At 42.3% G+C, this 27,790-nt stretch overlaps 1 protein-coding gene across 5 annotated transcripts in view; it reads left to right on the top strand.

Moving 5' to 3' along the window:
* The window catches only part of ERC2 (ELKS/RAB6-interacting/CAST family member 2), a 1,295,684-nt gene that overhangs the window by 1,242,730 nt on the left and 25,164 nt on the right, over positions 1 to 27,790 (top strand). The gene's annotated exons all lie outside the window — the stretch shown is intronic.

Here is a 27,790-nt window from a genome sequence, read left to right on the forward strand (position 1 = left end):
TGTGTTCACAATACACATGCTCAATACTTTGATTACCTATGAATACAGTTAAAATGGAAAGGACACCATTGTAGGCATTTACTACAGGCCGCCTGTGCAAGCTGAAGATATGGATGAACTCTTTATGCATCAAATGGCCAAGTTCTCCAAAAAATATGACATAGTTGTCATGGGAGATTTCAACTATCCAGACATTTGTTGGGAATCTCTCTCAGGCAAAACTAACAGGTCAAGGAAATTCTTATCCTCTCTTGCTGACAACTTTATCTTCCAAAAGGGAGGGGAGAAAACAAGGGGAACTGCTACCTTGGATCTAATCCTTATAAACAGGGAGGAAATGGTTGAGGAGGTAAAAGTGGCTGGGACCCTAGGAGGTAGCGACCATGCTATTTTAGAATTTTGGATAACTAGAGGCGGAAGACCTGTGAAGACTCAGACGTCAAGGTTAGATTTTAGAAAGGCAGATTTTAAGGGATTCAGAAAGAGAATTGGAGGGATCCAATGGCTGGATATCCTTGAAGACAAAAATGTCCAGGAAGGATGGGAAATCTTGAAAAATGAAATTCTCAAAGCACAGTTGTTAACAATTCTGAAAAGAGGGAAGAATAGGAAGCATTTAAGGAAACCAGGATGGATGAACACAGAACTTAAGCACATGCTAAAAAGGAAGAAAAAAATGTTTATAAAATGGAAAGAGGGAGGCATATCTAAAGAAGAATATAATACTGTCTGCAGAACCTGCAGGGCACAAATCAGATTATTTAAAGCTGAAAATGAATTGAGGCTTGCAAGATATGTCAAAAGCAATAATAAAGGATTTTGGGGATATGTCAAAAGTAAAAGAAAAGTCAAAGATGCTATAGGATTTTTACAAGATGAAAATGATGAAATGGTAAGACAGGATGTTGAGAAGGCAGAACTTTTAAATTCCTATTTTGCATCTGTTTTCTCTCAGAAAGGAAATGTAACATCAACTGTTATTCACTGTCCTATTAAGGGAATAGAAGAATCCAGGATAGCTATAAACAGAAAGATAGTGAGGAATCACTTAGCTAACCTAAATGAATTCAAGTCTCCAGGTCCAGATGAATTACACCCCAGAGTACTGAAGGAGATAGCAGAAGAAATTTTTGAACCCCTCTCCATAATCTTTGAAAATTCTTGGAGAACAGGAGAAGTGCCAGAAGACTGGAGAAGAGCAAATGTTGTTCCTATCTTCAAAAAGGGGAAGAAGGTGGACCCAGGCAACTATAGGCCGGTGAGTCTGACTTCTATACCAGGAAAGATCTTTGAACAAATTATTAAACAACATGTATGTCAATACCTGGATAAGAATGAAGTGATTAAACAGAGTCAGCATGGGTTTGTAACTAATAAGTCATGTCAGACTAACTTAATTTCCTTCTATGACGGTATCACTGATTGGGTGGATCAAGGAAATGCTGTAGATATAGTATATCTTGACTTCAGCAAAGCATTTGACAAAGTCTCTCATACAATCCTTATTGAAAAAATGACTAAGTATGGAATGGACAAGGCAACTGTTAGGTGGATTCATAACTGGCTTAGTGATCGGACCCAAAGAGTGGTCGTAAATGGCTGCACATCCAGTTGGAAGAATGTCTCAAGTGGGGTACCACAGGGCTCTGTCCTGGGCCCTGTATTGTTCAACATCTTTATCAACTGATTAAATTTGCTGATGACACAAAGCTGGGAGGGATAGCTAATACTAGCGAAGAGAGAGAGGATTCAAAAAGATTTAAATAAACTGGAGAAGTGGGCAGCAACTAACAGAATGGTTTTTAACAGGGAGAAATGCAAAGTACTACATCTGGGCAATAAAAATGAAAAAAGCATATACAGAATGGGAGGAATAGGGCTAAGTGACAGCACATGTGAAAAAGACTTGGGTATACTAATAGATCACAGACTGAATATGAGTCAACAGTGTGATGCAGCAGCAAAAAAGGCAAATGCAATTCTAGGATGTATTAACAGAAGCATACAGTCTAGATCACGTGAAGTAATTATTTCCCTCTACTCCTCTTTGGTCAGACCTCATCTGGAATATTGTGTCCAGTTTTGGGCACCACATTTAAAAAAAGACATCAACAAACTGGAGCAAGTTCAGAAAAGAGCGACCAGAATGGTGACCGGTCTGCAAACCCTGTCTTATGAGGAAAGGTTGCAGGATTTGGGAATGTTTAGTTTGCAAAAGAGAAGACTGAGAGGAGACTTAATAGCTGTCTACAAATATCTAAAGGGCTGTCACATTGTAGAAGGATCAGCTTTATTCTCATTTGCACAAGGAAAGACTATAAGCAATGGGATGAAACTGAATGGGAGGAGACACAGATTAGATATTAGAAAAAACTTTTTTACAGTTAGAGTGATCAATGAGTGGAACAGGCTGCCACGAGAAGTGGTGAGTTCTCCTTCAATGGAAGTCTTCAAACAGAGGCTGGACAGACATCTGACTGGGATGATTTAGCGAATCCTGCTTTGAGCAGGGGGTTGGACCAGATGGCCCAGGAGGTCCCTTCCAACTCTACGATTCTATGATTCTATGAAAAATAAAGGTATCAACTGTACCCAGGCAGCATATCTATATTGCACACAGCTTAAACAAAAATAATTCAGCTACAGACTATTGATATATGCAGATTTCCCTAATATTCAAAAAAATCCTCCACGGATAATTGAACAAAAGAAAAAATGATAAGAGGTATAGAGAATGGACTGCCAAAAAGCATATTATCAATACACAAAACCAAATTTTACCTATAATGATTAACCACAGAACCAAGAAAGGTATCAGTTGCAGTGTCCCCTTACCCCGACGCGCGTTTTGCCTCTTTTAAATTGTAAATTTAATAGGCAGATAATCTTGAATTCCTTGCCTGAGGAGGTGGTGATGGCGAACTCAGTCGAGGGGTTCAAGAGAGGCCTGAATGTCTTCCTGGAGCGTAACAATATTGTATCTTACGGTTATTAGGTTCTTTAGAAAGATGTAGATCTGGGGATTTATTCTGACGGAATATAGGCTGAACAAATGTCTTTTTTCGGCCATGCTAACTATGTTACTTGCTAACTATGTTACTATAATGATGTTGGATTTGCCCATATTTATAAATCCCCCACAGATTATGCAAATTATCTGTCTCCGGGGAAAAAAAACAACAATCTAGTGCTACTAATTGGCAATGTCATTGCTGACCCCCTATTAAAGAGGTTGTCCACTACTTGGACAACCTTTTCTGAATCCCCATATTCCTCCCCTCCTCCCAATAAAATAATAACACAAACTCTAGTGATGCGCAAACGTGCTTGGATAAGGGGTTATCCGAGCATGCTCGTGTACTAATAGAGTATCTTTGGCGTGCTTGAAAACTATGTTCGAGTCGCTGTGGTTGCATGCCTCATGGCTGTTCGACAGTCGCAACACATGCAAGGATTTCCTGTTACTTTAATTATTAAACTAATATTCTTGTAGATTCCCAATGGAAATGCTCCTCAATACACGTGTGATGTGCATCTTGCTAGGAATTTCCATATATTTATGGTGCCGCTTGTAATTTCCTTAGTCAGTAAACTAACCCCCACCCCCACAAGCCCATTTAATTCATCCTTGCCCAAAGAACAAAGTGCAGATAGCCCGTCCCTCAATGGGTTAAATGCATTTAGAAAACAATCATCAAGGATATTATTAATGAGCAGGAAATAAACTATTTGTCAGTCTGCGTTGCCTGCCAAAAGCCATCAAAAGTTTACTCAATGGATTTTGAAAGTAGCCATTGTCTGTCATTTCACGTTCTAAAATGTAGAAGCGCATGGTATAATTAGATAAAGCAGTTGAGTTATTAGGTCTAATTAGTAACCAACCCCCAGATAATTTGTAATGGGGCCATTTAATGATGTCTTGGTGCTGGAGAGTTTCTTGAATTTCAAGGACACTTAGAGGGTATTTATATTAAAGGAATGCAAAAAAACACAGATACCAAAAATATAAATGTTTTCTTAAACAGAACATAAAATTGTAAAACTTTCTTCCTGGTCTGACCCAACTATAGTGAATTTGATTTTGGTACTAGGTCATTTTTTTTACTTTTTTTTTTTACCTTCCAGCGTCGTTCCCTGAATCTACGCAAGTCATTAAGAGACATTCAGCTGCAGGAACCAAACAAATCTCTTTCACATCCACAACTGATGGGCAGAGCGATGAGAATATACACCCCATCTGGCACCAATTAAATATCACCAGCCCACTGAATACACAGACTACAAAGTGTTTATTGTGTGATACTACACTACTGATCAGGGCATAGGGAAACTTCACACAATTACAAGACGTTTGGATTAACATAGTCAAGAAATATGCAGAGATCCCCCCCCCCCCCAAGTAAACTTTTTTTTGCTTAATGTTGGAATTCTATGCACTGTAAATGCATAACCTGAAAGTATTCCCACTGCTGAATCTCTTACCATACTAGTGTCACCCATTCGTCTTGTGTTGGTTGTTAGAAGATAAAAAATTATATATGTATGTAGGGAGATGGACTGAACCACGGGTACCTGTATGCCGGGTCCGGAACTGGGGAGGCTGCATCCTCTGTTCCCGGGGGGAAGCCTGAGTGGGGTGAGCCTTCCCCTGCTCCAGAGGATGGAGAAGGGCTGGGAGAGCCACGAAAAGGCCCGCAGTGTTTGGGACATAAAAGGAAAAAGTGCTCAAAGCGGTTTAGTCTGGCGCCGGCAAAGAGCAGAGCGGTGAGTAGTGCACTCTCCTTCCCCCACCAGAGAGTAACGATGGGCCATATAGAAGGAGCCCCCATCGCCTGCAGAGAGAGCCATGCAGAGCCGTTTTAGCAGAGCAGAACCATACAGAGCCATGCAGACAGAGTAGAGCCGAGCCAGGTGTTGCATCAGCAAGAGAGAGGAGTGCTCCATCTGGGGAGCACCAGCCCCAAACAGACCAGCAACTGCTGTCACCCTCTGCTAACCAAGGGGACCAGAGAGAGAGAGAGAGATGGGTAGTGTGTGCCCCGTGACCGACATAAAACCAGGTGCCAGATGCTTCAGGATTGCGAGTATCGTGTGTGTGCCGCCTGAAAGAGACCAGGACCAAGACTGTCACCTACACCCTGACTGTGTCTCGGCCCCAGACACTTGTGAGTTGACTTGACCATTGTATACTTGCAGAGCCACTTTGGGCTCGTACAGGACTGTGGCCCTCACCTTGTTTAGCCACCACAGTATATGGACTAGGGGCAGTGGAATGTACCGGAGAGCGACCACTGTCACCAGAAGACGGGGTATTGTTGTGTGCTGGACCCCATTATTAAGGACACTGCCTCAGCCGTTGTCGGTACCATTGAGTTTGCAGCAGGAGCTGCCATTCAGGAACTGCCTTAAGGCCCTTTTACATTTAGCGATGCACCAGCGATCCGACCAGCGATCCGACCCGGTCAGGATCGCTGGTGCATCGCTAAATGATCGCTAGTGAGCTTTCATACAGAAAGACCTCACAGCGATGCAGCAGCGACGCAGCACACGATACTCACCATTCACACACAGCGATCCTGACGTCCTCCCACCCGCGTCCACGCGTCGCTCGTCGTCACAGCAGGAAGCCCAGCAGGAAGCGCCCGACGAGAAATGGAGCTGGACATTCTTGCGCGATCAGCGATGGACAGCGGGGGAGCCGGTCGCTGGTAAGTATCACACATAGCGATATCGCTAGCAATATCGCTATAACGTCACAAAACCAGTGACGTTTTAGCGATATTGCTAGCGATATCGCTTAGTGTAAAACCCCCTTTACTCCTGGTCTAACAAACTGCCGACACTTGAACCATTGTTCTTCACCTCAAATCATCCTTTGTCTTTATGTACTGTTTGGCCCCCTGTTTAACCCTTTACCTCCCTGCATGGAGTATTCCCTGTAAATAAACCTATTAACCCTTGCTCTGCCTGCGTCCCGTCACTGCATCCCGGATTCCTGCTAGTACCTTATATATATATATATATATATATATATTAAACTATATTGTTAGTGAAAAAACAGCAAAGGAACTCTTTAGAAAGAAAAATGTATAAATACAGTTATGGCTGAAATTGTTGGCACCTTTGAAATTGTTCCAGAAAATGAAGTATTTCTCCCAGAAAATGTTTCCAATTACACATATTTTGTTATACACGTATTTCCTTTGTGTTTATTGGAACACCACAAAAAATACAGAAAAAGGGAAAATTGGACATAAATTCACACAACCCCAAAAATGGGCCTGACAAAACTGTTGACACCTTTTAGGATTAGGATTTGTACTTCCGATAGGTGGCACGAGAGTTCTAGTCCTCTTCCTCTCTAAAGAGACAATTTGACACCTTTCCAAAATTGTGGGTAAAACACTTTGTTTCAAGCATGTGATACTCGTTCAAACTCACCTGTGGCGAGTAACAGGTGTGGGCAATATGAAAATCACACCAGAAACCAGATAAGAAGGGGAGAAATTTACTCAATCTTTGCATTGTGTGTCTGTGTGTGCCACACTAAGAAAGGATTACAGAAAGAGGACAGAAAGAGGAGAAAAGAACTGTTTGAGGACTTGAGAACCAAAATTGTTGAAAAATATCAACAATCTCAAGGTTACAAGTCCATCACCAGAGATCTTGATGTTCCTTTGTCCATGGTGCACAACATAATCAAGATGTTTACAACCATATCACTGTAGCCAATCTCCCTGGATGTAGACAGTAGAGAAAAAAATTGAGGAAAGATTCCAATGTAGGATAATCTGTATGGTGTATTAGCAGCACCATTCAAGTTTCAAAGAATTTCAAGTTGTCTTGCAGGCTTGAGAAATACTTCATTTTCTGTAACAATCTCAAGAGTGTCAACACTTTTGGCTGTGATTGTAGTATTATGCCTAGTGCAAGCCTTTAATGGGCAGTGCATGACACTGGGAATTCAAAAGGAAATAATTCTTGCTTCTTTCTCTGCCTCCTCAGATCCTGGCATTGTTGCAGATTTCTGCTTTCAGCAGAATCATTCAATAAAAAAAAAAAAAATAGAAAAAAGGGTCAATTCAGCTCATCACTTATGTCTTAGAGATAAATATCGTAGGACACTTCCAGGGTGGACAGTCTGTGGTTTGGGTGTGGCACACAGTATGCACTGGTCTGACTTCCACGTTAAATAGCGCTCAATGGTCCAAAAGGGAGATGTTCACCAGCATCAAAGAAGAGTAGTTAAAACTTAGCCCTTAATCGTAGCTATGATTATGGGTTCTTCTACACGAAACGCCTAAGCATAATAGGTTTTCTATTTTAATATGTTCATCTTCTCCCATTTTTTTTATCCTATGTGACTAAAGGCCAAGTTTTAACTACTTTCCTTTGGTGCTAAAGAACATCCCTCTTTTGGACCATTGAAAGAATCATTCAGCACTCAGACTTTTGCAGGAGAATGATTCTGCTGAAAGCTGAAATCTGCATCAGGATATGCACCCAGAGAAAAATAGCACTAGCACACCTCAATTTGGCAAGAAGACAGATATAAGGAATCATCCAGAGGTTCATATCTTAAATTTGTCATATTCTAGAGATAATGATTGCTGTATCTTCCAAGGAAAACCATTTTCATGGCCCTGGCAATCATACCTTCATGACCTATTCTGAGCATTGCTGACAAATATTGTTAAACTCTCTAAAAGCACAGCAAACTGTTGAAGAAAGTATTTTGGAAAATTTGGATTTCGGCAAGGCATCCATTCATGACAAAGGGGCGACATTTTTTAATCACACAGATATCCATAGCTCAAAGTTATGGAGCTTCATTAGTTCCAGTTGTGTCCACGACCATCATCACGTAACCGGTGACTGACCTTTGTGGCTTCGCTATGTGCTGTATCGGGCTATGAAGTTCTGGTGTGCAGCCTGGGCTAGTGACTATTGCATATTAACATGGTGCTAGGTTGAGGACATGCACAATGTCTACTTTGTAGTCTGTGTATCACATCAAGTTTGTACATGTTTAATAGCTACCAGATGGATGCACTGGCAGCCTTCATTCAGTGTAAACGGCTTTATATAGAAGTAATACAATATATTTTAATGTTTTTTTCTGGGCTGTTATTGGTTGCGGTTATTTTCTATTTAATTCTCCAATTGTTGGTTTACTCAGCAATATTTTTTCTACATAAAATAATTGGAGCTTTGGTGAATCTGATGGGTCTGTCCCCTTTTATTATTATTATTATTATTATTATTATTATTATTATTATTATCATTATCATTAACTAAGCTCTCAGAATTATGTAAAAATAAAAAAGGAGTCTTCCTCTGTTTGTCTTTTGGGAGTCTTCCTCTGTTTGTCATTTGAGACAGACATGTGACCATTAGTCACTGATTGGCTGTGGCAATTCTATCTTCTTTTCTTCCTGAAGAAACCGGCGGGGGACCCTGCAGTGTAAGGAGAGCATCTGCTAGGTATCAGTAGGTATTTTTTTTTCCTATTTTGAAACCATTTTGGGGTTTAATTTAGAAAAGTGAAAATGAACTCTTTAATAGTAATGTACTCTGGCACCACTCCAATCCATACTACATTCTGCTGCCTGACTAATCCACCTCTCTCCCCATTATTCCCTAGCCTCTCCCCTATGCCAAGCCCTTCATTGGCTTCCTATTGTCCAGAAGCTTCAGTTCAAAACCCTAACTATGACATACAAAGCCATCCACAACCTGTCTCCTCCATACATCTGTGACATGGTCTCCCTGTACTTACCCACACGCAACCTTCAATCCTCTCAAGATCTCCTTCTCTACTCTCCTCTTATCTCTTCTTCCCACAACCGTATACAAGACTTCTCCTGTGCTTCCCCCATACTCTGGAATTCTCTACCCCAACACATCAGACTCTCGCCTACCATGGAAACCATCAAAAAGAACCTGAAGACCCAGCTCTTCCCACAAGCCTATAACCAGCAGTGATCCTCAGTCTACTGAACCACCGCACGACCAGCTCTACCCTCTCCTAGTGTATCCTCACCCAACCCTGTAGACTGTGATCCCTTGCGGGCAGGGTCCTCTCTCCTTCTGTACTTATGTGTGTCTTGTATTGCTCATGTTTATTGTACTTGCCTATATTTGCCCCTTTTCACATGTAAAGCACCATGGAATAAATAGCGCTATAAAAATGTATAATAATAATAATCATCATAATAATGTAAATAAGTTTACTCTCCCCACTGAGAACACCTGAATGCTAAACTGAGCCAGGTATGTATTCATATAGAGAGGTCAGGAGTGTTAGCTGTCCAGGCATCAGGTATATGGGCACTAAACATATAGATTACATGTCTGATAGAGTGGACATACTATTGTCTGTTTCCTTCGGCAACCAAAAGAATTTTCAAAGCTGCAATATATATGACTGGGAAAAAAAGGAATTTGGCACTCCAATATTATATACTGAAATCATATGGGTTTTTTATTGCACATATACAAAAAGTGATCCACTATGTAAGGCTAATTTCAGACTAGCGTTTTTGCCAGCAGCGCACGGCGCCGCTAAGCCCCGCCCCCTCCGGTCATCTCCGCCTAGTATCGCACATCGCTGCATGCGATCTGCACACCCTATCTTTAACATAGGGTGCGCTGACCGTGCACTAGTAGGATTTTGCATGCGCTGCACCCTTTTGACGGTGCGCCGACGTATGCCGAACGCACCATGTTGCATTTTGGTGCGCTCGGCGCACCGTCAAAAGGGCGCAGCGCACGCAAAATCCTACTAGCGCACGGTCTGCGCACCCTATGCTAAAGATAGGGTGTGCAGATCACAAGCAGCAATGTGCGATACTAGGCGGAGATGACCGGAGGGGGCAGGACTTAGCGGCGCAGAGCGCTGCTGGCAAAAATGCTAGTCTGAAACTAGCCTAATTGACGTTTAGGCCTATATTGGCCTTCTTCAGAACAGGTAGTAGCTCAGTGCTGGTAACAATGGCTGCAGGCCAGTGAAATTCTAAGAAGAAAAAAGCTTGACCGCGCTAGAGAGAAGAAAACACAATTGTATTTGTGAATAGGAACCAAATTTAAACACCCAGTAAGAGTGTCGACACGTCCTGACTACTCTCTAGCTACGCTGGTCACCGTCGCTACTTGTCGTCTGGCCCCGACCACTCCCCAAGTGGTCACGTGCTTCAGGTCCTTCACACCGACAGGTACGCTCACTGCCTCTCTCCCCACACACTTTAGGACCATCTGGTTTCCCTGGAACATGTGTGCAGGCTTCTTTTTAAGTCTGCAACAGTGTTCATTATAATGATTAGTTATGCAGATTCTTGTCATGCCGCTGCATTGTTACTGTTTTAACCCCTTCCTGACATCAGACGTACTATCCCATCCATGGGACCCGGGCCCCTATGCCCATGGACGGGATAGTACGTCTAGCATGATCAGCGGCGCCCACGTGGTGAGCGCCGCTGATCGCGGCCGGGTGTCAGCTGATTATCACAGCTGACACCCGGCACTATGTGTCAGGGGCGGTCGCGGACCGCCCCCGACACGTTAACCCCTTGCACACCGTGATCAAACATGATCGCGGTGTACCGGGGTTAAAGGGAAGCGTCGGCAGGGAAGGGGCTCCCTCCGTGCTTCCCTGAACCCCCCACGGCAGTGCAATGTGCAGCGCTGCTGCGGGGGACTCCTTTCCTCCAGGCCCCCGGATCCAAGATGGCGGCGGGGGCCTTCGGGGGCCTGCAGGAAGCTGGCTTCCTCAGTGCCTGCAAAGCGCATGCATGAGGAAGCCTTGTGCACTGCCTGTGACAGATTGATGATCTGTCACAGTGATCTGTGATGTGACAGATCAGCGATCTGTCACAGGACAGTGATGTCCCACCTGGGACTATGTAATAAAGTAAAAAAAAATTTAAAAAAAGTGTAAAAATAATTTTAAAAAAATCGCCAAATAAATTAGTAACAAAAAAAAAAAAATATTCCCCAATAAATTCATTTTTTGAAAATACAAAAACCCAAAACAATAAAAGTACACATATTAGGTATCGCCGCGTCCGTAACGACCCGCCCTATAAAACTGTCCCATTAGTTAACCCCTTTAGCTAACCCCTTAAAAAATAAAAATAAAAAACTAAGCAAAAAATAATGATTTATTATCATACCGCCAAACAAAAAGTGTAATAACGCGCGATCAAAAAGACGCATATAAATATCCATGGTACCGCTGAAAACGTCATCTTGTCCCACAAAAAAAAAGCCACACAGCATCATCAGCAAAAAAATAAAAAAGTTATAGCTCGCAGAATAAAGCGATGCAAAAATAATTATTTTTTATATAAAATAGTTTTCATTGCATAAAACCGACAAAACATAAAAAAACGACCTAAATGAGGTATCGCTGTAACCGTACTGACCCGAAGAATAAAACTGCTTTATCAATTTTACCGCACGCGGAACGGTGTAAACGCACTCCCCCAAAAGAAATTCATGAAACGCTGGTTTTTGTTCATTCTACGTCCCAAAAATCGCAATAAAAAGCGATCAAAAAATGTCACGTGCCCGAAAATGGTACCAATAAAAACATCAACTCGTCCTGCAAAAAATAAGACCTCACATGACTCGGTGGGTCAAAATATGGAAAAATTATAGCTCTCAATATGTGGTGATGCAAAAACTATTTTTACAATAAAAAGCGTCTTTTAGCGTGCGACAGCTGACAAAAATAAAAACCGCCATAAATAGTAAATGAAACCCCCTGTTATCACCCCCTTAGTTAGGGAAAAATAATAAAATTAAAAAAATGTATTTATTTCCATTTTTCCATTAGGGCTAGGGTTAGGGCTAGGGTTAGGGTTAGGGCTAGGGTTAGGGCTTGGGTTAGGGCTGAGATTAGGGTTAGGGGTGTGTTGGGGTTCGGGTTGGAGTTAGAATTGGGGGTTTCCACTGTTTGGGCACATCAGGGGCTCTCCAAATGCAACATTGCATCTGATCTCAATTCCAGCCAATTCTGAGTTGAAAAAGTCATATGGTGCTCCTTCCCTTCGAAGCTCTGCCATGTGCCCAAACAGTGTTTTACCCTCACATGTAGGGTATCAGCCTACTCAGGACAAATTGCAAAACAATTTTTGTGGTCCAATTTCTCCTGTTACCCTTAGGAAAATAAAAAATTGGGGGCAAAAATATCATTTTTCTGGAAAAAAATGATTTTTTTATTTTCACGTCCGAGCGTTATAAACTTCTGTGAAGCACTTGGGGGTTCAAAGTGCTCACCACACATCTAGATAAGTTCCGTGGGGGGGTCTAGTGTCCAATATTGGGGTCACCTGTTGGGAGTTTCAATAGTTTAGGTACATCAGGGGCTCTCCAAACGCACATGACACCCGCAGACCATTCCATCAAAGTCTGCATTCCAAAATGGCACTGCTTCCCTTCCGAGCCCCGACGTGTGTCCATACAGTAGTTTTCTCCCACATATGGGGTGTCAGCGTACTCAGGACAAATTGGACAACAACTTTTACGGTCCAATTTCTCCTGTTACCCTTGGGAAAATGAAAAAATTGGGGACTAATTGATCATGTTTGTGGAAAAAATACGATTTTTTTATTTTCATGCCCGGGCATTATAAACTTCTGTGAAACCCTTGGGGGTTCAAAGTGCTCACCACACATCTAGATAAGTTCCTTAGGGGTTCTCGTTTCCAAAATGGGGTCATTTGTGGGTGTTTCCACTGTTTAGGTACATTAGGGGCTCTCCAAAGGCAACATGACACCCGCAGACCATTCCATCAAAGTCTGCATTCCAAAACGTCACTACTTCCCTTCCGAGCCCTGACGTGTGTCCATACAGTAGTTTTCTCCCACATATGGGGTGTCAGCGTACTCAGGACAAATTGGACAACAACTTTTGGGGTTCAATTTCTCCTGTTACCCTTGGGAAAATAAAAAAATTGGGGAATAATTGATCATGTTTGTGGAAAAAATACGATTTTTTTATTTTCATGCCCTGGCATTATAAACTTCTGTGAAGCCCTTGGGGGTTCAAAGTGCTCACCTCACATCTAGATAAGTTCCTTAGGGGGTCTAGTTTTCAAAATGGGGTCATTTGTGGGGAGTTTCCACTGTTTAGGTACAGTAGGGGCTCTCCAAAGGCAACATGACACCCGCAGACCATTCCATCAATGTCTGCATTCCAAAACGTCACTACTTCCCTTCCGATCCCCGACGTGTTCCCATACAGTAGTTTTCTCCCACATATGGGGTATCAGCATACTCAGGACAAATTGGACAACAACTTTTGGGGTCCAACTTCTCCTGATACCCTTGGGAAAATAAAAAAAAATGGTGACTAAAAGATCATGTTTGTGGAAAAAATACAAATTTTTTATTTTCACGCCCGGGCGTTATAAACTTCTGTGAAGCACTAGGGGGTTCAAAGTGCTCACCACACATCTAGATAAGTTCCTTGGGGGGTCTAGTTTCCAAAATGGTGTCATTTGTGGGGGGTTTCCACTGTTTAGGTACATCAGGGGTTTTCCAATCGCGACATGGTGTCCGATCTCAATTCCAGCCAAAAACGTCAAATGGCGCTGCTTCCCTTCCGAGCTCTGCCATGCGCCCAAATAGTGGTTTACCCCCACATGTGGGGTATCAGCGTACTCAGGACAAATTGCACAATAACTTTTAGGGTGCTGTTACCCTTGGAAAAATAAGAATTGAGGGTGAAAAGATCATTTTTGTGGAAAAAATATGATTTTTTAATTGTACGGCTTTATGTTATAAACTTCTGTGAAGCCCTTGGGGGTTCAAAGTTCTCACCACACATCTAGATAAGTTCCTTAGGGGGTCTAGTTTCCAAAATGGTGTCATTTGTGGGGGGTTTCCACTGTTTTGGTACATCAGGGGTTTTCCAATCGCGACATGATGTCCGATCTCAATTCCAGCCAAAAACGTCAAATGGCGCTGCTTCCCTTCCGAGCTCTGCCATGCGCCCAAATAGTGGTTTACCCCCACATGTGGGGTATCAGCATACTCAGGACAAATTGCACAATAACTTTTAGGGTCCTGTTACCCTTGGGAAAATAAAAATTGGGGTGAAAAGATCATTTTTGTGGAAAAAATATGATTTTTTCATTGTACCGCTGTACGTTATAAACTTCTGTAAAGCCCTTGTGGGTTCAAAGTTCTCACCACATATCTAGATAAGTTCCTTGGGGGGTCTAGTTTCCAAAATGGGGTCACTTGTAGGGGGTTTCCACTGTTTAGGTACATCAGGGACTCTCCAAACGTGACATGGCGTCCGATCTGAATTCCAGCCAATTTTGCATTGAAAAAGTCAAATGGCGCTCCTTCCATTCTGAGCTCTGCCATGCGCCGAAACAGTCGTTCCCCCCCACAAATCAGGTATCAGTGTACTCAGGACAAATTGCACAATAACTTTTGCAGTCCAATTTCTCCTGTTACCCTTTGTAAAATAAAAAAAATTGAACCTGAAGTATTTTTTTTGTGAAAAAAAGTTAGATGATCATTTTTTTTTAAATATTCAAAAAAATTCCTGTGACGCACCTAAAGGGTTAATAAACTTCTTGAATGTGGTTTTGAGCACCTTAAGGGGTGCAGTTTTTAGAATGGTGTCACTTTGGGGTATTTTCTATCATATAGACCCCTCAAAGTGGCTTCAAATGTGATGTGGTCCTAAAAATAAAATGGTGTTGTAAAAATGAGAAATCGCTGGTCAACTTTTAACCCTTATAACTTCCTAACAAAAAAAAATTTTGGTTCCAAAATTGTGCTGATGTAAAGTAAACATGTGGGAAATGTTAGTTATCAAGTTTTTTGTGTGCCGTATCTCTGTGATTTAAGGGCATAAAAATTCAAAGTTGGAAAATTGCGGAATTTTCAAAATTTTTGCCAAATTTCCATTTTTTTCACAAATAAACGCAAGTTATTTGAATGAAATTTTACCACTAACATGAAGTACAATATGTCACGAGAAAACAATGTCAGAATCACCAGGATCCATAGAAGCGTTCCAGAGTTATGACCTCATAAAGGTACAGTGGTCAGAATTGTAAAAATTGGCCCGGTCATGAACGTGCAAACCACCCTTGGGGGTGAAGGGGTTAATCCTAAAAACCTAAATTTGTATTATTTTGTCAGTGTTTGGTAACTCCACCTTTGGCTTTCCACACTGCCTGAATCCTTCTGGGCTGCTCTTGTTCAGATTCAAACATGTCTTGACCGAAACTTGATTTCATATCTCTTCTACAATATCGCAAAGTTGGTGTCTACCAATCGACTCACTTGGCTTTGTTTTTCTTAAACTCTACCCACAAGTGTTCGATTGGGTTGAGCTCTGGGGACTGTGGAGGCCAATCTTCTACTTCACTGTCATTGAACCATTTCTTCGCCAATCTCAACATATGCTTGGGGTGGTTGTCCTGCTGGAATACTATGCCGTCCTTTTCATACCCACAGTACTTGAGAGTATGAAGTAACTCGTCTTGTAGGATACTCACATATAGCTTCAGCATTGAGACCACCATGGATCCTGGTCAAGTATCCAATGCCTTTGGCTGTGAAACAACCCCATATTATCAGGTTTCCTCCATTGAACTTGATAGTTCCTTAAATTTCTCGATCCATTAGCCCCTTTTTCCCTTGTTTCTTCCAGGCTCATATGCACCCATCAAAACCTAATCTATTTACTTTTGTCTCATCTATCCAAATCACTTGTTTCCAATCTTCTACTGTCCAGTTTTCATACTTTTTTGCAAACTCGAGCTGACGCTTCTACTGACGATAATTAAGTCAAGGCTTCTTCACTTTTTTTGGGCCACCAATTCAGACTTGTGTATTGTGCATTATACGATACTTGCATTGACACCTGCGATCTCACTATTATGCAGCATACGAGCCACCTCCACTGCTGTGTTTGTCGCACCAAAAGGAATAGACCTTGTTACGAGCTGATTTGTTGACTGATATTTTGCCTGGACATCAACCTCTTGGCTTCTGGGTGGATGGACGGACTCAATTTCATATTCTTCCAACTGTCATGGAACTCACATGATGCAGTTTGGTAATTTTCTTGTCCGAGAGACCGCCATTGATAAGCTGGAGAATGCAGTTTCTCTTTTGTTGGGAAAACTTTATGACTGCTTCTCAATTCGAACTAGCGATCTTTCACTTAGGAATCAAACTAATAACACACTGAGCTATTAGGGAGTGTGAGAACAGGTTGATATTTGTAGTATAAAGATAAAAATTTATTTCCACTGTGAGGTGGCCAGGGTGGTAGACACGGCGAGTGGCTATTGTGTTCCCACACCCTGGCAAAGAAGTTGAAATGTCCTGTCTGTGGTGTATGTTGCATGAGGAACAGAACACTCAATTTAATCTCTGGGATCTCCTCTGATTCTGTTGCCCTGGTTCCTGGTCCAGAGTCCACAAAAATGATTCCAGACTTAGGATTAATTTCCATCAACTTTACTCATACACAGGAGTTCCGGTACTGATACAGTGCAGTCCGTTTTCAATTGCAGTTCCTGACCTTTCCCTTTGGGACTAAGGCCTGTTTCACACATCTGTTTGTCTCCATCAGTCAAAATCCGCTGTTTTGCAAAAAAAACGGATCCGCCATTTTTCTTGGCGGATCCATTTTTTTCCCATTGACTTGCATTATCGGCGGATCTTGACGGATGGGCATCCACTGGATCCGTTTTTTTACGGATCCGCCAAAATTTTGGCGTCCACTGACATGACAGGATGGAAAATGAAACTTTTTTTGCTGGCCGGATCCACATTTGTACACTGCGCATGCCTGGAAGACTGACTCTCTCCTTATTCCAGACACGGTTCCTTTAAAATTCTACCTTACATGGATCCGTCAAAACAACGGTCCGGTGCCACCCGTTTCTTTCAATCCGCCTGTGGATCCGTTTTCCGCCATTTTAGTGGATTTAGACTGAGCAGAAAAACGGGTGTGTGAAACAGGCCTAAGACTATCAGAAAGCAAAGACATTACTTTCGCCCCTATAGCTCTTGTGCCCTTAGGTCCACTAGATTCAGTTGATCTTCCATCCAGCTTCCCTTGGAAGAAGTAAGAGGCATCCATAATTCTGCCTAGTCCCGGCCGTAGGCTCCGTATAATCCCAGAATGACCACCGAACTATAAAGTGATCGCCCGCACGCTGCTTCTTCTTGGGGTCCCGTATGTTTTCTATCCTCTCCAGCCCCTTGGCTTATCTGTCTCATCTCCTCATATCATCACCACACACACTGATCTTTATCAGGAAGTTCCTATACTCAAGTACACTACGTCCCATACTAGCTTCTCCCTACCTGGAAAGGCCCCTGTGTTGCGAGCATAACTTTTCCTAATAATACTGTACTATAGTGCCCCCTCCCCTTACTTCTACTAAACTGTGCTTCTGATTCACAACTGTTATTTCCAAGCCTACGCTGTCCCTTCTCAACACTGTACAGCATTATAAAACAGGCATGCAAGTTGATAGTCATAGAATACAATACATATGTCATAAAGGGGAAGCGCGACCCAACTGGCACACTCTTACACCACCACCAGAGGCAAAACAGTAACATGACAGGAATCTGAAGAAATAATGAAATGCTAATTAGTTGCAAGTCAAGTTTATGTATGCGATAGCCAAGATGATCGGTGAATGGTAAAAACTGATCAAACGCTCATGAAAATCTGAGCCATTGCACTGATGAGTCTGATGACGCAAGTACCGTATTTGAAAAATCACTAATGTCTGAATGAGGCCTAAGAGGTACGAACAGTGGCATAATACAGGTATACAAGGGTTCTGATGGAGCCTATAAAATGTTTAGGGCAGTATATAAGGAATATATACAAGTCTGGTCTGTATGAACACACTGGCTCTTTTTCTATTGGTTTCATAGAAGTGATCACACTGATAAAATCTTCATATGGCAGATACCCATCAAGGATGCAGTGCGATTCCACTTGTCAAATCGGATGAGATCGCAATGGAGGCTTTGAATAGAGGTTCTTACACAAATGTGAACAGAGCCCAAAAGCGATATTAATTATACTGTGTTGAGCCTTTTTGGCATGTACATTATAAACACCATTGTCCAACCTGAAAAGCCATGGTAGCGGTCTCTCCTCAAGTGAAGTCTGACCCACTTCCTTTTCCAGTTTATTAGTAACTTCCACCTTCAACATATCAGAGCAATCAGCTGTAATTAAACTATTTTCTGTTTCCCTATCTGCTTCCTGTAGAATCAAAGAGAAAATGTCCCTCACAAGGAACACGGCCGGGCCACTGACTATGACACAGTGACCTTTATCCCGTAGCCCTCACTTGCAGCTTATATGCAGAAACCTCAATTCCTAATTGACGAGTTCCTCGTCCGATCTCAGATATCATCCTAGTATATTGGATAATATTTGTGGATTTGAAATTGCATCTTTATTTGGACAGAAATGGAATAGTTTGTGGATGAAACATTTTTTTGGTAGACCACAGTCCCTTTGCCCTAGATAAAAATTAACTTCTCAGCCCTATGCAACTCCCTAGCTACGACAGAGGATTGTTGGGGGTCCATTTTGGCATTCAACACTGTTGCCCCATGCTTCATAACCCCCTACTTGTAGACAAATCTGGGCTCCATGAGGAGATAACCGTTGATCATATTTCCCATTAAAACCATTGCATTACCTTCACTCCTCTGACTTCATTGCTTCTCAACAGTGTAGCAAGCAACAACGGGGCCTCAACGCAAACATGACCACCTTCAGAATCGGGACCAGAACATGAAAAGCTCGTCATTATTTTGGGCTATATGGAAAGGGATAATGCATATAGCAATATCACAATACAGAAAATATGCACACAGTCATGTAACTACAGTATAATAGTATAATGTGTACAGTGATAAAAGGATACTGATAGGATGTACACAGTGATGTCATGGTAAGGCACACAGCAATGTCACCATGCTGGGAAATGCACATACTGATGTTACAGTGTGGGACATATCACATTATTATCACAGTATAAAGATTGTGCACACTGTTATAGTATAGTGATAATGGACACTTGTCATAGTACGGGAATAAGGCACACAGTGATGTCACAATGCGGGAAAAAAATGCACATACTGATGTTACGGTACAGGGAGTAATGCACACAGTGATGTCACGGTATGGGGATATTGAACACAGATGTCAGAACAGGGTAAATGCACACAGTAATGTCACGGTATAGTGAAAATGAACACGTCATTGTACGAGCACAGTGCACACAGTGATGTCCCAATACAGGGAATAGCTCTTCAGTGACACTTTAGCATAGGAACTATAACAATATTGATGATAATTCACACAAAAAAGCCATCGTAAACACTTTAACATCTCAGTATAGGGGGCAAAAGAACATAATAAGGTTATGCAGAGTGCAGTAATGTCATGGCATTGGAAACGTAATGCTGCAGAGAAGGCATGATGCTCACGAGATGTAACCCATGAGTAAAAGGATAGGATTGGGTCACATTTCTTCTTTCATTGTCTAGAGCAGTGTTCCCCAACTCCAGTCCTCAAGAGTCACCAACAGGTCGTGTTTTCAGGATTTCCTTAGTATTTCACAGGTGATGGAATTATTGCCTGTGCAGGTGATGCAATTATCACCTGTGCAATACTAAGGAAATCCTGAAAACCTGACCTGTTGGTGGCTCTTGAGGACTAGAATTGGGGAACACTGGTCTAGAGTATTACTTATTTGATCTTATATCCAAGTGGAAGCTGGTCCCCTTTGTGGTTAGGCATCATACCATGCCTCCTATCAGATAGTCCTAGTGTTTGCAAGGTTCCTTTAAAGATATCAGAGGTAGAAAGTCATTGTAGTCCAGCGGTCTAATGTGACACAAGATGTCAGCACGAGTCCGTCAGGCCACATGGACTTGAAATTATTGGTGGAGCCACATAATCAGTGGAATTTCGGATCTAGAGTCTATGATGAGCAGCATTACTTGTACAAAATAATTGGATGAGATTTTTTTTTTCTGCAAGTTACAACAGACTAAGGTATTAGCCCCGTCAGTGTGGTGTCATTTGGTGGATTCCACTCGCGGTAATTGTAGACATAAGCAGTAGATATATCGAGGCAGGTTGGGGCCGTAAATGATGTGCAGAATTGACTCTTTACAGATGTTTCTCGGCAGATAAAGGAAGGAAGGAAATCATTCATTACTAAATTCAAAGAGGCTTCAAGCACAAACTGGAATTTCGGTCTATGGAAATGTTTATCTGGTTTGTCTTAGAGGAGATCATATTTGGTTACTGCAGGTGGAAGAGATGGTTCGAATTTATTCACTTAATAATTGGCTTTGATGTCGAGCTGCAAGCAAAATGTGGAAACTGAGAAATTTAGACCGGCCCATAAACTTGTCAGCTGAATAATCTCCCCGATCCCCCCCCCCGCTTCACCATAAATATGCCCACGTGGGTCAACTGAACAACACTGTAACGGGTATAGTGGAAGAAGAGATAAATGGCACAGATGCGTCCCGTGATGGTTATCTAGTTAAAACTATAGGATCAGAAGATTTAAATTCCACCTGCCTTATGCCTATTTTTTTTTACGTGAAAGATGCGGAAGAAAGGTTGGTGGATGCATAAAGACATGACAGTTTTGGCTTATACTGAATGGTGCATTTTTAGGGGCCCACACCCTCCATTTATACAATATCCGTCTTTACCCATCCAATACTAAACAAGTTGTTTCATCTTCATAAATTGGTAAAATTGCGAAGTGTTTGTAAAAAGAAGCAATTTTACGATTTATTATTGAAAATCCTCTCTGTTAACAAGAATGGTGGGATTTTCAGTTTTATGGTTTACAGCTTGTCGCCTTGATTACTGGCAATCTCTGCAGTCTGACAGTGATGGACGGTCTCCTAGGTAAGGAGAATTTACAAGCATATTGCTTTAAGCTTGTAAGTGCTGTTCTGAAGCTGGTCAGTTTGCCAGATCCAGGTAGCTTCAGTGCGCTCCTCTGATGCCGCTGAAGAAATTCTATTTCTACCTGCTGTATTGGAGAGTGCACCATTCTGACCAGCCTAATTATGCTTATGGTCCAAACTGTCAATCATACTGAAGCAAGCAGGCAGGAATCTGGGAGGAACTGGAGTGATGAGCTCCTGAAGAAAAGTTGACCAAAACACTTTAAAGGAACCTGACAACTGAGTCATGCTACCCGAATCAAGGGCAGCATGAAACCGACAATGGCTTTGGTATGTTTTACTCTGAAACGAGGCAGAGTATTGGACAAACAGATATCTAAAACCCATTCGGGGACCATGCAGCTCAGGTGACAAGTCTAAGAGGCTGGTCCCCAGTGTCTTTTCCGAGCCCTGCTCCCCTTGAGTGACAGGTCTCCCTCTTTGTGTGTGTATAGATTAAAACTTTTCACTCAAGGGGAAAAACACAACTGGGAGACATGCCTTTTGGACTACTCATGTGAGATGCATAGTCCTTTGGAAGGGTTTTAAATGTATGACGTCTCACTCTCAAACACTGCATTGCCTGACAGAGGCAGTGTCTGATTCATGCTGCCCATGCCTCGTACCACATGAATCAGCTGTCAGGTTCACTTTAAGACATCCATATAAATTGGGCTATTTCATCCTAATGTCTGATGCCATCATTGAACATATACGAGATATATCATTAATGAGGTTATTTGTGAATCAATCCGTAGGCAAATAAATTTAGAGGCACTTGTCGGGCTCCGAAATCAACTCCAAAACCAATTTCTTATGAAGGGTTTTTGGGGCCCATCAGGCTTTATTCAAGCTGTGCCACTGTATTTGTCAGCTTATAGGCCTACTACAGGATCTACTGATTACTCTAGAACTTCTAACGATCTTCCAGGTTAAAATATAGTTAGATATCAGAGTAAGGCCGGGGTCACACTATCGTAGAATATGGACGAGTGCTATGCGAGAAAACATTGCATAACACTCGGACCAGCGTTAATCTATGGGGCAGCTCACATCGCCGTATTTTTCTCAGGTGTATTCGACATGCGTGTAAAATCGCAGCATGCTGCGATTGTATGCGCATATCGTTGGAGACACTCCTATGCAAGCCTATGGGTGCGAGAAAAACCCAGATACCGCACAAACCATCCGTCTAGCTTGCCACGAATACACACACATTGTCCTCATTTCAGCCCACTGAGCCATTACATTCAATGGGGAAAAATCAGTGAGAAATGTAAAGTTATACGGATGTCATATGGATAAATAGGTGCGAGAAAAACGCATCATCGCATTACACACGGATGACCATACGGAGAGCACTTGTGCGACTCTCGGCAGGTAGACTCTGACCGATTTTCCATACGTTTAGTGTGACCCCGGCCTAAGACTAAAATATAGGTGCAAGGACCTGCAGCTCTCACATTTCAATATGATTAGTCACTCCTATGTAGGTTGCTGCCATGGTTTTGAATAGGCTGAAGATACGGAACATGAAACGGATCGTCTCCCATTCAAATACAACAGTAAATGTAGGCATTGGGTGTAAAATAATAATATGCTCTTTTTACCTCACATTTATGGCTGATTTGGAAATCCTAAAAGAATAAAGAAGCTACGGTAACTGTTTTATATGCAAAACTGCCATGTAAAATGCGACAATAGTTATAAAGGGCGATATGACTTTCGCCACACACAGACTAATGTCTGCCGAACCTGCCTACGTTGATGGGTTTGATAGACAGTAAAATGGTCAGGGAAGATGTCAATTGTACATGTCTGATTTCAGACTGTAAGTCGCATTGATCTCCAGAAGATAATTGGCTGACCGGTGTGTTAGTAGGTGCCTTTCTCATAGAGAACACAGGAGCGCTTGGCTAAACATGTGTTCCGGTGTATGGGAGAATCAACTGAGATGGCTGTCGGTCGAACTATCGAACATAGCATCCTTTGGCTGACAACCATTTACTGGTAAGGTAAGCCATCTAAGATCATTATGATGAGCTCCAAATCAGCTGCACATAGAATTGTCTTTTGCTCAGCTTTTGGAGCCCACTATTGTGTCAGAACTTAGGCCCACCAGCACACAAATCTTAGCAAGCAGATAGATATTGAAATTAAGGGGTTGTCTGGTTAATAGAAATTAATTACAACCTATCTGCAGTATAAACGATATCACATAGATCGGTGGGGGTTCGACCACTTGAACTCCCAAAGTTGGTCAGAAAACATCTCTTTTAGTCCCATTAGAATGTAGCAGCAGTGAACTTACCTTGACACCACGCCATTCATGCTCTATGGGAACTGCTGGAAAAAGCTGAGTGCAGCACTCCTTAGAGAAGGAATAGAGCGCATGATGAGCATCCATACTATTGTGCCTTTTTAACAGGGATAAAAGTGATCCATTCTGGCAAACAGGGTGGAAACCTCACCAATACGTTGTCACCTATCCTGTGATGAGAACTTCTTTTCCCTGGACAACCTCCTTAAGGGTACGCTCCCACTAGACCTTACTGCTTCAGAAAATTCATAGCAGCTGAAATCACAGCTTTTGGAAAGCATGCAGCACTTCCACACTTTTCAACCCTTGCAATTTTCTGAAAAAAGGATGATTTTCGCTGAAGCTAGTGGATGAGACTTTGGGAAAGGTCATCCACACTACTGCTACTGTATCACACTTTGGATTTTCCGCACGTGATTCCCTGGCTGAAATCTACAGCCTGTGGGAATGTACTTTTCATTTTCAGAACCGCGCTAAATTCAGATTAATAACAGTCGTTACTCTGAACCAATGTTAAGTCTCTGTATAACGTCCCCTAAGGTCACTCCATGACCTGCTCTCCTATAATTTTTGTCTTTGTTCCCAACCTTCTGCGTATTCTTGTTTTTTCTGACTGTAGCCAGAAAGGGTCAACAGCCAGAGCGCCGACCTCAGTCACTGGAGTTAAGTTGCTGTTGTTACAAGTTTAATTCTTTGCAGCTTAGTTCCCCTGCTGTTTTAGGTTCTTGAAACCAAAGCTCATATATTGCTGCAGTTTCCGCTAATTCATGTAATGTCACCAGGGTCCCAGCAGGAGCTCTTTCCACAGAACATGTACTTCACAAGTCTGGCCAAACAAGACCCTGCATCTTCTTAACAAAGCCAAAGCCAATCCTACAAAGAAATAGTAAGCGTGTTTCTGTGATCAGTGGTAGAGGAGATCTTTTTCATTGAGCATTCCGCTTTATTTCAGTTAAAGGGGTCTTCTGGATTACAAAACCTTTAACAAATTATGTAATAAAGGACTTAATATAATTGGGATGTCATCATGAAAAAATATTTCAGTGCCATAATGTCTGAAGATCATATCAAAAGGAGTTGTAATAAGTTGTCCTCCAATTTGTTTATTTTACTCACTTATATAGCGCCATTAATTCCACAGCGCTAGATTTCCTCTACATTCCCTATCGGCATATCTTTGGAGTGTGGGAGAAAACCTTAGAACCCGAAGAAAACCCACACAAACATGGGGAGAACATGCAGATGTTGTCCTTGTTGGAATTTGAACCTAGAACCCCAGCTCTGCAAAGCATCAGTGCTAACCACTGAGCCACCGTGTTGCCCATATATCTACAGGATACTACTTAACTTACTGATCGCCGGCAGTCTGGCCATTGGGACCCCCACTGATCCTCCACAGAGCACCATTTGAACGAGATGATTGATCAAACCCAGTACAGGCGCTCAGTGCACCCTTGACGTGCAACTTCCATCTATCGCTGGGGTTCTCCAGCTCTATGAATACAGAGCTCTCCATCAAAATATAGGGGGTGGAGCAGAGATAGAGGGAAAATAAGTGGGTAGAAAGGTTCACGTAAATGTCTGGCTACACCAAGTGTGCACTGAAAGCCTGTACGTGCTAGCAGCAGTCATTCTGTGCTGACAGATTGCCTTTAATAGTTTGTTCCAAGGATGGTGTTAGGACCTTAAAAGAATAGGGGACCAAGGGGAAAAAAAAGGCATATGTCCCACAAGCTCCCCCAACAATTTACATTCTATAATTTTTATAATCCATGGCTACCCCAGGTGCCCACATTACTGTACCTGCTGCGTAGTAAAGTGTCCTTTAAAGAGGTTGTCCAGCCTTAGGCTACAAGTCTGCAATAACTATGTGACTGCAGCTTTGTAAATCCTGTTCTCCACTGCCGGAAGCAGCAGGTGGGTGACGTCAAGCATGTGATTGGCATAGATGCAGTCATGTAGTGCCAACCAGAGGGGCGCAGCCTCACTCAGTGCAAGTGTATTGAGAGAGGCCGGACACGTCTAGTCGGAATGTGGCCAGAAGTATTCAAATCTCATAATTGCGGTCACATGACCACCCACTACCTTCAGCAGTATCGGAGAATGCGCACAGTGCTCAAGGTGAGGAATCACGAGTCTGCAATCACAGTGTGACTTCATGCTTGTACTTTAAGACTGGACAAATACTATATTTCAGAAGTAACTTTGACATAGCTATGGGGATCCCGAACCAACATGGCAAAAGAGAAGTCCCCCCTTTAAAAAAAAAATAAATAAAAATAATAATAATGTGCTTATTTTTGTGTTTTACACAGTAATGAAGCATTCTCCGTGTCAAGAAAATGATAGTGCAAAAAATAATAGTGACCCTTAACAATAATAATTTTCCTTTACTGCCTCAGCACACTAGTAGTGACTCTTTACGGCCCTCCACGCAATAATACCTTACTAAGTGCCCACATATTTCCCCTAAACACTAAAAGTGCTCCCAATCAGTGCCCCTGATATATTAAACACATTAATAAGTGCCCTCAAAATACAATTAAGTACTAACCTAGTAACAAAGATATAAAAAAAAAATTCAGCTCAGACTACAGGAGTCTTCTTCTTTAAAAATGTCAGGCTGTTTTCAATTAAGCTTAACATTTGCTATTGTATGCCCGACAGATCACAGATGATCGCGGGACATCTCAGCAGCGGGGGGGCTCCGTGATCAGCTTATTGTCAGGGGAGCATTGTAACAAGAATCGAATGTCAGAAGTGTTCAACCCCTTTCAGATGAAAATAGACATACCGTAATTTCGATCACTGGTTTTTTTTTTGGAAATATTTTAAATTTTTTGTTTAATTTTATAGGTGTGGATTAATGGAGGAAATTGTTTGTTTTTTTATGGCAAAGTAACGAATGTCAGCAAAGTGTCCTAGTAATGTGAAAGAACAGAAATCGTCCTGGGTCGCCTTGCATGTGTTACAGCAACCTTTTTCTACAGTACAGAGATGAAATAAGGCACTCATAGGATTTTTGGGCCCTACTTTACTCTCTGCATACTGAGGTATAGACAGTAGTGCAACTAGAGTCCGACGTGCAACATATTGAATGGGGCCCACCCCATCCTGGTATATATAATAATCTTTATTTATATAGCGCCAACATATTCCACAGCGCTTTACAGTTTTACAGTTCCAAAACTCAAGTCATAAGTAACAACGTTAACAATACAATAATTAAAGCAAAATAAGACGACCCTGCTCGTGAGAGCTTACAATCTACAATGAGGTGGGGGAGATACAGAGGACAGGTGTGTATTTACAATGGTGCATTTGCAATGATGGTCCAGCCATCTTGAGGGAGTGAGGGATGGGTGGAGATAATGAATGGGCTACACACACACACACTTACCAATAAAATGACTTAGATTAGTGAACGCGATAGGCCGCTCTGAACAAATGCGTTTTGAAGGAGCGCCTAAAACTATGCAAATTGTGGATAGTCCCAATTTCTTTGGGTAGAGCATTCCAGAAGATTGGCGCAGCACAGGAGAAGTCTTGGAGTCGGGAGTGGGAGGTGCGGATTAGTGCAGAGGTTAGTCGAAAGTCGTTTGCAGAGCGCAGCAGTCTGTTAGGCCGATAGACTGAAATGAGGGAGGAGATGTAGGGGGGTGCCGCACTGTGGAGAGCTTTGTGGGTGAGAACAAGTACTTTGAATTGGATCCTATAATGTGTGGGCAGACAATGTAAGGACTGGCGAAGAGCGGAAGTGTCCGAGTACCGATTAGCCAGATGGATGACCCTGGCTGCTGCATTAAGGATGGACTGGAGAGAGGAAGTTGAGTAATGGGGAGGCCAATTAATAGAGTAGTATTGCAGTAGTCCCAGCGGGAGTGGATCAATGCTACAGTGAGGGTTTTTGTGGATTCCATGGTGAGAAAAGGGCAGATTCTAGAGATGTTCTTTAGGTGTAAGCGGCAAGAGCGGGCAAGAGATTGTATATGGGATGTGAAGGAGAGATTGGTGTCAAACATAACACCCAGACAGCACACCTGCTGCCAGGGTGTAATTATGGTGCCACCCATGGAGAGGGAAATGTCAGATTTAGGGAGGTTAGTAGATGGCGGGAGCAGAAGTTCAGTTTTTGAGAGGTTGAGTTTCAGATAGAGAGCGGAAATTATGTTGGAGACTGCGGACAGTCACTGGCGTTCTGTAGTACAGCGGGGGTAAGGTCAGTGGATGATGTGTAAAGTTGTGTGTCATCAGCATAAAGATTGTACTGAAAACCAAATCTGCTGATGGTCTGTCCAATTGGGGCCGTGTAGAGAGAGAAGAGAAGGGGGCCAAGGACTGAGCCCTAAGGTACCCCAACAGTGAGAGGAAGAGGAGATGACGTGGAGCCAGCGAACAAAACACTATATATATCCTCCATCCTGGTAAACACGTCCTTTATCCTAGGTCCCATCTTGGCTTATGTCCCGCATTC

The sequence above is a fragment of the Dendrobates tinctorius genome, unplaced genomic scaffold, assembly GCF_039654945.1.
Source record: "Dendrobates tinctorius isolate UK_male_01 unplaced genomic scaffold, ASM3965494v1 ptg000038l, whole genome shotgun sequence".
Lineage (NCBI taxonomy): Eukaryota > Metazoa > Chordata > Amphibia > Anura > Dendrobatidae > Dendrobates > Dendrobates tinctorius.